Source organism: Macaca thibetana, chromosome 14 (assembly GCF_024542745.1).
Source record: "Macaca thibetana thibetana isolate TM-01 chromosome 14, ASM2454274v1, whole genome shotgun sequence".
NCBI lineage: Eukaryota > Metazoa > Chordata > Mammalia > Primates > Cercopithecidae > Macaca > Macaca thibetana.
In genome coordinates this window covers 12,867,673-12,878,179 of record NC_065591.1, presented here as the reverse complement: position 1 = coordinate 12,878,179, position 10,507 = coordinate 12,867,673, and positions in this window count along the sequence as shown.

Sequence of the window (10,507 nt, the reverse complement as noted above, 5' to 3'; positions counted from 1 at the left end):
CTCCTGGGATCAAGCAATCCTCCCATCTCTGCCTCCCAAGTAGCTGAGATTACAGGCACACAGAACCATGCCTGGCTAATTTTTTTTTTTTTTTTTTTTTATAGAGACAGGGTTTTGCCCATGTTGCCCAGGATGGTCTTTAACTCCTGGGCTCAAGTGATCCTCCTGCCTCGGCCTCCCAAAGTGCTGGGATTACAGGCAGGAGCCACTACGCCTGGCCAAGGTGGCATACTCACTCTGGGGAAAAAAACAAGATAACGTAATTACATAGAGTCCCTAGCACTGTGTAAGCCCCTAGTGAATGGTAGCTATTATCATCATCATCATCATCATTGACATCTTCAACATTACTGACATCATCACCATCATCTTCATCATTTCATCATCACCGTCATCATCATGACTGCCATCATCATCATTGTCATCATTGACACCATCATCACTATCATCATTATCACCACGTATAACACCAATAAGTACTTGTTTCCCAATCATCCCACAGAGTCAACCCAACACAGCCCTGGCCTCAGAAGAGCTTACAGAATTAGGAACATATAACCCATGTTGAAGTGTTGGGGTTTGCTGGGACGCATATCGAGGTGAGCGCTCCACATGGGTGTGGATGGGGTAGAAGTTGTTGAGCTATGCCCTCCCACCCTCCACACCAGACCAGAACTGACTCTCCCCAGATTGCCTTGGGGACCTGCCTCTTGCCGCAGGCCAAGGCTGACTGCACCTGGACCCATCCCCTCATCTCTCAGAACTTCAGTCTCCTCATCTCTGAAACCAAGCTGGTGACCTCGGCTCCTCCAAACCTCCCAGCAATGGGCCAAGGGAAGGACATGCCATCAAAGACAAACAGAAGTCACTCGAGGAGTGTCCTGGACACTCAATAAATGATCACAAACATGTCTTATTCTTTTATCAAATTTGTCCCCTGAGGTAGGCCTGCACCTCTTCCACACTGACGGTCACAGGGCACCTGGAGTGCCCATCATGGAACAGAAACATCCTGATCCCTAAAGTAGTTATAAACCTACTCAAATGTGTCCCTCTTTAAGTCAACTCAGCCAATCAGTTTTCAGATCTACTAGAACTAAGTTGGGATGGATGTTTTTAATTCAATTTTTATAGTGTGCTTTTAGTATTTAAAATGGTCATAATCCTTGACTCAAATAATTCTAATTAAAGGAAATAAGGATATGATTGTGCAAAAATATTTATCACAGTTATTTTTAACAGCAAAAAAAAAAGAGAGAGAGGAGCTGGGCAAAGTGACTCATACTTGTAATGCCAGCACTTTGCAGGGCTGAGGCAGGAGGATTGCTTGAGCCTAGGAGTTTGAGACCAGCCTGGGCAACACAGTGAGATCCTATCTCTACAAAAAATTTGTTTTTAAAAATTAACCAAGCATGGTAGCTCATGCCTGTAGTCCCAGCTAAGGCTGAGGAGGGAGGGTCACTTGAGTCCAGGAAGTTAAAGTAGCAGTGAGCTGTGATCGCACCACTGCACTCCAGCCTGGGCGACAGACTGAGATACTGTCTCAAAAAAATCAAAACAAAAAAAAAGAGTAAACAACACAAATGTCCAATAATAGGAATTGGTTAAGTAAACATCAGAACTTTTATTAGCTATTGTAGACCCATTTTTTTAAAACCATGTTATGTAAGTCTATGACATGGCACGACATTCAAGATATATTTTAAGAAAAAAAAGCAGGATACAAAGATATTTCTCTCTATATATCTACATATAGATATCTTTGTGTATGTATATATCCTTTTAAGTATATTTATAAAAGATATATAATTTATATAAAATATATATACCTCGTACATATAAACATGTATATCACAAATACATGATACTAATTTTGAAACAGTAGATTATCATTATAAATTGAAAAGAATAAAATATATGACATATTAACAGTGGTCATAATGAATGATAGGATTGTGACTGGTTTTATTTTTTTCTTTATATTCTATAGTTTTGCTAATTTTTCACAAAAATATGCATTATTTTTATTATTAAAAAATCATGTTGGGCCGGGCACAGTGGCTCACATCTTTAATCCCAGCATTTTGGGAGGCCGAGGCGGGCACATCACAAGGTCAGGAGATAGAGACCAGCCTGGCTAATGTGGTGAAACCCCATCTCTACTAAAAATACAAAAAATTAGCCAGGTGTGGTGGCGGGCACCTGTAATCCCAGCTACTTGGGAGGCTGAGGCAGGAGACTTGATTGAACCCGGGAGGCGGAGGTTGCAGTGAGCCAAGATCGGCCACTGCACTCCAGCCTGGGCAACAGAGTGAGACCATGTCTCAAAAAAAAAAAAATCATGTTATAAAAATGTTATATGTTATATATAATTATACAAATACCAGAACTTTCTTCTTTAAAATATTTTCTGCAGACCCCTTTTATGTGCATAAAATAAAATCCCTACCCAACCTCACGCTGCTATCTTGATCGACTCTCACCCCCACAATTAATTTGTTATTATTATTTTGATGAATATTCTGCAAAACCTTTTTCTGTAAATGTAGAAACTGTTCAACTCATTCATATTTTTATTTTATGAAAATAAGATTGCAATATATAAATTGTTCTGAAATTTAATGTTTTCACTGAGCAAAATATCATGGCCATTTCTGTGTGTCAGGATATAGGGATCTATGAGCCCTTTCTTGACGGCTGTAGTCTGACTATACCAGAGTGTGGCTGGTCTCGAACTTATTTGCCCTTTGCCCTATCTTTCCATGTTTTTATTATCCCTTGGTGGCTTCAACACCCCTGTGCAGACTGCCTTGCCCCCTGGTGAGTATAGGAGGCCTCTCTAAAGGTAATAGTGTATATGAGGTTTTTTTTTAATGTGGCTTTTGCCATTTTGTCCCTTAAAAATGGATGTATCGATTTTCCAGCTTCTAGTAACTGATATTCTTTAAATGAGATTCCAAGCTTCAACTCACAGATTGAGGAATCTGGCAGACCATCTGGTGCAGTGCCTTTATTTCACAAATAAACTGAGAGCCGGGAGAGAGACTCCACCCTAGGCACAGTGCCGGTGAGGGACTGAGCCAGGATGCTGCCCATAGCACCCCACTTCTGGACCCATCTAGAAGCCACTACGCTAGCAGGACTCAGAAACCATTGTCCTTGTGCTTCCCTCAGCCTGGAAAATTGATCCCACCACCAAAGTGGAAAATCACTCATCCTTTGGGTCTTCATCTAGATGTCACCTCCTCCAGGAAGCCTTCCCTGATTTTCCCAAAGGCTGGCTTGGACACATGTCCTCCACTGTGCTCCCTCAGGCCTGGCCTTTCCATGCTGTGTCCCAGTTGCCTGTCGGGTAACCTCCCCACTGGGCTGGAAGCTCAGGGAGGTGGGGGTGGGTGGGCAGGGTGTGCTTGTCAGTCTGTTTCATGTGTCCCTGCTGAAAGCTTCCCTGTCAATCATTCATCTGTTCAAGAAATAGCTTTGTGCCAGGTGCTAGGTGCGGGGGAGAGAAGGCAGGAGCACTCCTGACCAGTGTCGGGCCTTCAGGAATGCTAAGAACTGCTCTAAGAAGCTGAGAGCCATGCTGAAGTTTGGCATGCTGACTGCCACCGTGAGCCTTTGCCACAGGTGTGCCCAGCCAGTCTCCCAACATCCCTTCAAGGCAGGCTGTGTTCCACACGTTTTATAGATGGGATCTGAGGCTCCAAGAGCGACACTGAGGACACACAGCTGGGTCTGCCGGCCTCCTAGGCCCCCAGCATCTCAGCAAAACCCCCAGATGGCCAGGAGAAGCACCAGCCTGAGATGAGAGAGAGAGGCTGCACCAGGGAAAGGGGTGCCCGTAGAAGAGGAGGCCTGGCGGTCCAGTCCAAAGTTCACTGTGGGTTATCTGTGCACCTTGGGAAATTCACATAACCTCTCTGATCCTCAGTTATTTCATGTGAACAACAGCTTTCATTAACACCTGTCGTACACTACTAGGAGGCCTTATTTTCTCAACCAAAGCCTATGCCGTATGGTGGAACAAGTCTAATCTTACAGTAGCAGCGGAAGAGTGAACATGAATGCTGAGTCCTCAGGGCCTCAGGCTGTGGGATGTATGACTGGCACCCCGGGTTGTGGGCAGGCCTGTAGCAGGCCTGGGTTGGGGGCAGGTAGCAATGGAAAGGGGCTCCAGGAACACAGCCCCATTGAGGGGAACTTGAGGGGGCCCAGCAGAGGCGGGGGTGAACGCGGCCTGAGCCAACCAGCCCTCCCACTCCAGGGTACCACTGATCACAGATCTTCCAGAAGCCACAGGAGGCTGTCTAGTGTTGTCCGTGAGGGGCTAGGAAAGTAGGGGGTCCGTGGGGGAGCCTTCTCTGTCCCTCCAGGCAAGACAGCCCCCTCCCCAGCTGACACTGAGACACCTTCCCAAGACAGCAGGACCCTGTTCAGGCACTTGGAATCCTCAGTCTCCTGCCCTTCCCCAAAGCCCTGACACTCACTCAACACTCAGCCCCTCTCACACTAGCAAAAGAGGCAAACCTCCAGGCCCCACACAGAGAAATTCCCCACCTCCGACTGGACTCCAGTCGAACACTTTCATGTGGGGTTCCTAGGACAAGAGAGCTGGGCCTCGGGATCATCCAATCTCCACATTTTACAGATGCGCCAACCTCGGCCCAGAGCATGACAGGGACCTGACCACAAAGGTGACAAAGGTGGGACTCGAATGCAGGTGCCACCAGGCCAGCGTGTCTCCACCACACTGCACACCACATGCATGTCCAGACCTGGATCCTAGGTCTCTCCTTCTCCCCTTCCCCACCCTCCACCAACAGCCAAACTGGGCGGGAGCGAAGCTGGGGGTGGGGAGGCACTTTCTGAGCTGGCAGGGAGGGGAGTGTTGCAAAGTCGGCTGCCTGGGTTCCCCCACCCCCACAGCCAAACAGAGGTTTCCAAGGATCCAGGTCACTGAGTCATCCACACACACCTGCAGGCCTCTCCTGCCCTTCTCATCTGGCCACCACCAGGCCATCCATCATCTTTGGGAATCATTCCATAGATTTCTTCCTTCATTCATTCAACAAACCCTGAGGTCCTACTATGCACCAGTCACATTCCTCAGTCTCCTTCCTCTCCTCCCTCCTACCCTCAGCTCCTCCCTCTTCCCCACATCCCTAGTGCCCCTTTGCCCCGGTGAAGAGGGCACACCTGGGGGCATTGAGGAGTCACCGAGTCCAGAGGGGAGACAGACACAGGCACACCCCACCCCAGGTTACCTGGTGTGGCCCAGGGCAGCACCGGCAGGCACCTCTCCGGGAGAGGCTGAGGAGGTTCTGACACCTGGCCCTGGGGGCTCAGCAACCCCCTCCCCCACCCTCAGCCTCTACTGGGCCGTGCAGCCTGGAAAACCCAGCCTGGGCTCAGCTGACTTCCTCTTGTGTCATGGAAAGTGCAGTGATGGGGACAGGAAACTCCCGCCAGGGATCTGGGGTCTGAGCGGGGACCGGGGCCCAGAGGTTTCTGGACCTAGAGGCCCGGAGGGGTGAAAGGGGCGGGGGGGTAACTTATGGGGGTGGGCAGCAGGGAGGGAGCCTACGGGGCAGTGTTCTCGGAGGGCAGAGGCCCCCTTATCTAGGGTCAAGGCAGTGCCAAGCCCTGGGGACCTGAAAGACGGCAACCCGAGGCCCTGAGCTACTTTCAGTTTTCCAAAACCAAACTAACAAACAAAAAGAGTAGAAATTATGCCGTGATGAAGACTCCGAGATCAAAGCAAAGCCCAAATGTTCGGTTTGTTTTCTTTTCCTTGGGTAAAGAGGTGGGGAGTGGTGGCGAGGGTGGCGGAGTGAGGAAAATGTGGGATCATACTTCAGCGTTGACCTCCTGGGGCCAAATACTTTACCCTCCGAGCCTCAGTTTTCTCATCTGTGAAATGGAAAGCTGTGCCCACTCCCATGATAATTGGGAAGACTGAAGGAGCTGATGCCCCTGGCTAGAGGAAGGTGCTTAGTAAAACTTCCCTCACTCTTTTGGGCTGCAATTATGTACACTGAGTGTGGGAACAGGGGCTGTGAAGGGCTGCTTACGATACACAGTTGTGTGACTCACGAACAGCACTCATCAAGAAAAAACATCCCTGCAGAGTCTTTGGTGCTAAGAAGGGTGGAGCCATGTCTGTCTCTTTTGTCTTCACATCCCTGTGCTTAGCACGGGGCAAATATTGATGAATGAATGAGTGAATGAATGAATGAATGAACAAACAAATGCATGAAAGAGGTTGGGATTTCCAGAGTCAAGGGACCAGGAAGGATGGATGTGAGGGATGGGGCAGGGAACTGGGCCAGGCCTGGCCAGGAGGGGCTGGGTGAGGTCTCCCCATCCCAGGCTGAGGCCACCTCTGGCAGGAGGGAGAGGCACCTCTGAAGGCTGAATGAAGGATGGGTGTGGCCCCAATCACAGCTACCTTAGGAGTCCTCTTTCCTTGATCCTGGGGTGGGGATCAAAGCTTCCCTCTGCTAAAGAGGTTCAAGCACACAGTACCTTCCAGCCCTGAGTGAGCAGAAACCAGGGAGTGTCTAAGTGGGTCTAAGACAATATGAGGACCACCCCTCATATTGTCTTGTGCCCAATTTCTGCCTCCAAAGAAAGAAGAAGTAAAAACTAAAAGGCAGAAATGAAATCCACAAGCAGACAGCCCAGTGCCACACCCTGGGCCTGGTAGTTAAAGATCGACCCCTAACCTAATCAGTTATGTGATCTATAGATTACAGATATTGTATAGAAAAGCACTGTAAAAATCCCTGTCCTGTTCTGTTCCATTCTAATTACCGGTGCATGCAGCCCCCAGTCACATACCCCCTGCTTGCACAATTGATCACGACCCTCTGAAGCAGACTCCCTTAGAGTTGTGAGCCCTTAAAAGGGACAGGAATTGCTCACTCGGGGAGCTCGGCTCTTGAGACAGGAGTCTTGCTGATGCTCCCGGCCGAATAAACCCCTCCCTTCTTTAACTCGGTGTCTGAGGGGTTTTGTCTGTGACTTGTCCTGCTACATTTCTTGGTTCCCTGACCCGGAAGCAAGGTGATTAATGGACAGTCGACGTAGGCCCTTAGGCGGCTTAGGCCTGCCCTGTGGAGCATCCCTGTTGGGGACTCCGGCCAGCTTGAGCAACGCGGATCCTGAGAGCGCTCCCAGGTAGGCAGTTGCCCCGGTGGAACGCCTCACCAGAGCAGCGCATGGCAGGCCCCTGTGGAGGATCAATGCAGTGACCGAACACCAGGAAGGAACTGGCACTTGGAGTCCGGACAACTGAAACTTGGTAAGACTAGTCTCTGGAACTTACCGACTCCATTTGAGTGGAAGCAGGGCCTGATCACCCATGGTATGCCTGTACCGGCACTTTGGTTTTTGTTTTTGACTTGAATTGGATTGCTTGATGCTTTGGTTTTGGTTTTGACCTGGTTTGGATTTCTTGATACTTTGACTTTGGTTTTGATTCTGGTTTGGTGTAAACTTTAAAAGTGTGTGTGTGCCCTTTTTACCCGTTCTTTGTTTTGTGGTGTGCATGTGGTGTGAGCGTGGTGTTTTGTCTCAAGGAAACATGGGTCAGGCACAAAGTAAGCCCACCCCACTAGGAACTATGTTGAAATTTTTCAAAAAGGGATTTAAGGGAGACTATGGAGTCACTATAACACCAGGAAAACTTAAAACTTTGTGTGAGATAGACTGGCCAGCATTTAGAGGTGGGTTGGCCATCAGAAGGAAGCCTGGACAGGTCCCTTGTCTCAAAGGTATGGCACAGGGTAACCTATAAGCCAGGGCACCCAGATCAGTTCCCATATATAGATTCTTGGTTACAGCTGGTTTTGAACCCCCCATAGTGGTTAAGAGGACAGGCAGCAGCAGTACTAGTAGCAAAGGGACAGTTAGTTAAGGAAGGTCCTCGCTCCCACCTGCTGAGGGAAGTCAGCACCCCCAGTGGGACCAGACATGGAGAGGCTAAGACGGTACCATGAGGCATTAATAGAAGGTCTAAAGAAAGGGGCTCAAAAGGCTACAAATATAAATAAGGTCTCTGAGGTCATCCAAGGAAAAGAGGAGAGTCCAGCGCAATTCTATGAAAGACTGTGTGAGGCTTACCATATGTACAACTCCTTTAGATCCAGATAGCCCTGAAAATCAGCGCATGATTAACATGGCCTTAGTCAGTCAAAGTGCAGAAGGTATCTGGAGAAAATTGCAGAAACAGGCTGGGTTTGCGGGTATGAATACCTCACAGTTACTTGAAATGGCCAATCAAGTGTTTGTGAATAGAGATGCAACAAGCCACGGAGAAAGTTGTAAGGAAGGCGAACGCCAGGCTAGGTGAAACACCAACTTACTGGCCGCGTCCATTACGGGAATCCCCCCGAAAGGAGAGGGAAAGGGGGGTTCTGGGAAGAATACCCAGTCTAATCACCCACACTTGCAACGTAACCAATGTGCCTATTGTAAGGAAGTGGGACATTGGAAAGATAAGCGTCCCCAACTGAAGGAAAAGCAAGGTGATTCGGAACAAAAGACCTCAGACAAAGATGAGGGAGCTTTGTTCAGTCTGGCTGAAGGGCTATTGGACTGAAGGGGACTGGGCTCAAGCGCCCCCAAGGAGCCCATGGTCAGGATTACAACTGGGGACAAAGACATTAAGTTTTTTGTCGATACTGGTGCTGAACATTCAGTAGTGACCACCCTGGTCACCCCTTATCCAAGAAAACCATTGATATAATTGGAGCAACAGGAGTTTCCACTAAGCAGACTTTCTATCTACCACGGACCTGCTCGGTGAGGGGACATGAGATAGTTCACCAGTTCTTGTACATGCCTGACTGTCCCTTGCCTTTGCTGGGAAGAGACTTGCTTAGCAAGCTGAAAGCCACCATCTCCTTCACAAAGCAGGGCTCTTTACTGCTAAACTTACTGGGAACAGGAGTTATCATGGCCTTTATGGTCCCCCAGGAAGAAGAATGGAGACTTTTTCTAACCGAGCCAGGCCAAGAGATAAAACCAGCTCTAGCTAAGTGATGGCCCCGAGCATGGACAGAGGATAATCCTCCGGGACTGGCGGTCAACCAAGCCCCCATACTCACAGAAGTTAAGCCTGTGGCCAAACCAATTAGACAAAAGCAGTATCCGGTTCCCAGAGAAGCTCTTGAAGGAATCCAGGTTCATCTCAGGTGCTTGAAAGCCATGGAATTATAGTTCCTTGCCAGTCTCCATGCAACACCCCTCTTCTGCCTGTTCCCTAAGCCAGGGATCAAGGACTAGTGGCCAGTACAGGACTTGGTCCAAGGAGAAGTTTACAAACACTCTCCTGAGCCAGTGTTTCAAACTTTCTATGATGAACTAAATGTGCCAGTACCAGAAATTCCAGGAAAAACAAGAAATTTGTTTTTGCAATTAGCCGAGCATGTAGCCCAGTCTCTCAATGTCACTTCATGTTATGTATGTGGAGGAACTGTAATGGGAGATCAATGGCCATGGGAAACCTGAGAATGAGTACCTACAGACCCAGTTCCTGATGAATTCCCAGTTCAAAAGAATCACCCTGATAATTTCTGAGTCCTAAAAGCCTCAGTTATTGGACAATATTGCATAGCTAGAGAAGGAAAAGAATTCACTCACCCCGTAGGATGACTTAGTTGTCTGGGTCAGCAAGTGTATAATGGTACCACAAAGACAGTCACTTGGTGGAGTTCAAATCACACAGAGAAGAATCCATTTAGTAAATTCCCAGAGTTGCAAACTGTGTGGACCGACCCGCAGTCCCACTGGGACTGGACAACCCCCACTGGATTAGACTGGATATGTGGACATAGAGCTTATGCCAAATTACCTGACCAGTGGGCAGGTAGTTGTGCTATTGGCACTATTAAACTGTCTTTCTTCCTACTGCCCATAAAAACAGTCAAACTCCTGGGCTTCCCTGTCTATGCTTCCTGCAAAAAGAGCAGCATAGCTATAGAAAATTAAAAAGATGATGAATGGTCCCCTGAGAGAATCATACAATATTGTGGGCCTGCTACTTGGGCACAACAACGCTCGTGGGGATACCAGACCCCCATTTACATGATCAACCAAATCATACGGTTACAAGCTGTCTTAGAAATAATCACTAATAAAACCAGCAGAGCCTTGACTATTCTGACCCAGCAAGAAACTCAGTTGAGAAATGGTATTTATCAAAATAGATTGGCTCTTAGCTACTTGCTAGCAGCTGAAGGAGGGGTCTGTAGGAAATTTAACCTTACTAATTGCTGTCTACAAATAGATGATCAAGGGCAAGTAGTTGAATACATAGTTAGAAATATGACAAAACTGGCACATGTGCCCGTGCAAGTGTGGCATGGATTTGATCATGGGACCATGTTTGGAAAATGGTTCCCAGCGCTAGGAGGATTTAAAACTCTTATAATAGGAGTTTTAATAGTAATAGGAACCTGCTTACTGCTCCCTTGTTTGCTCCCTGTACTTCTTCAAATGATAA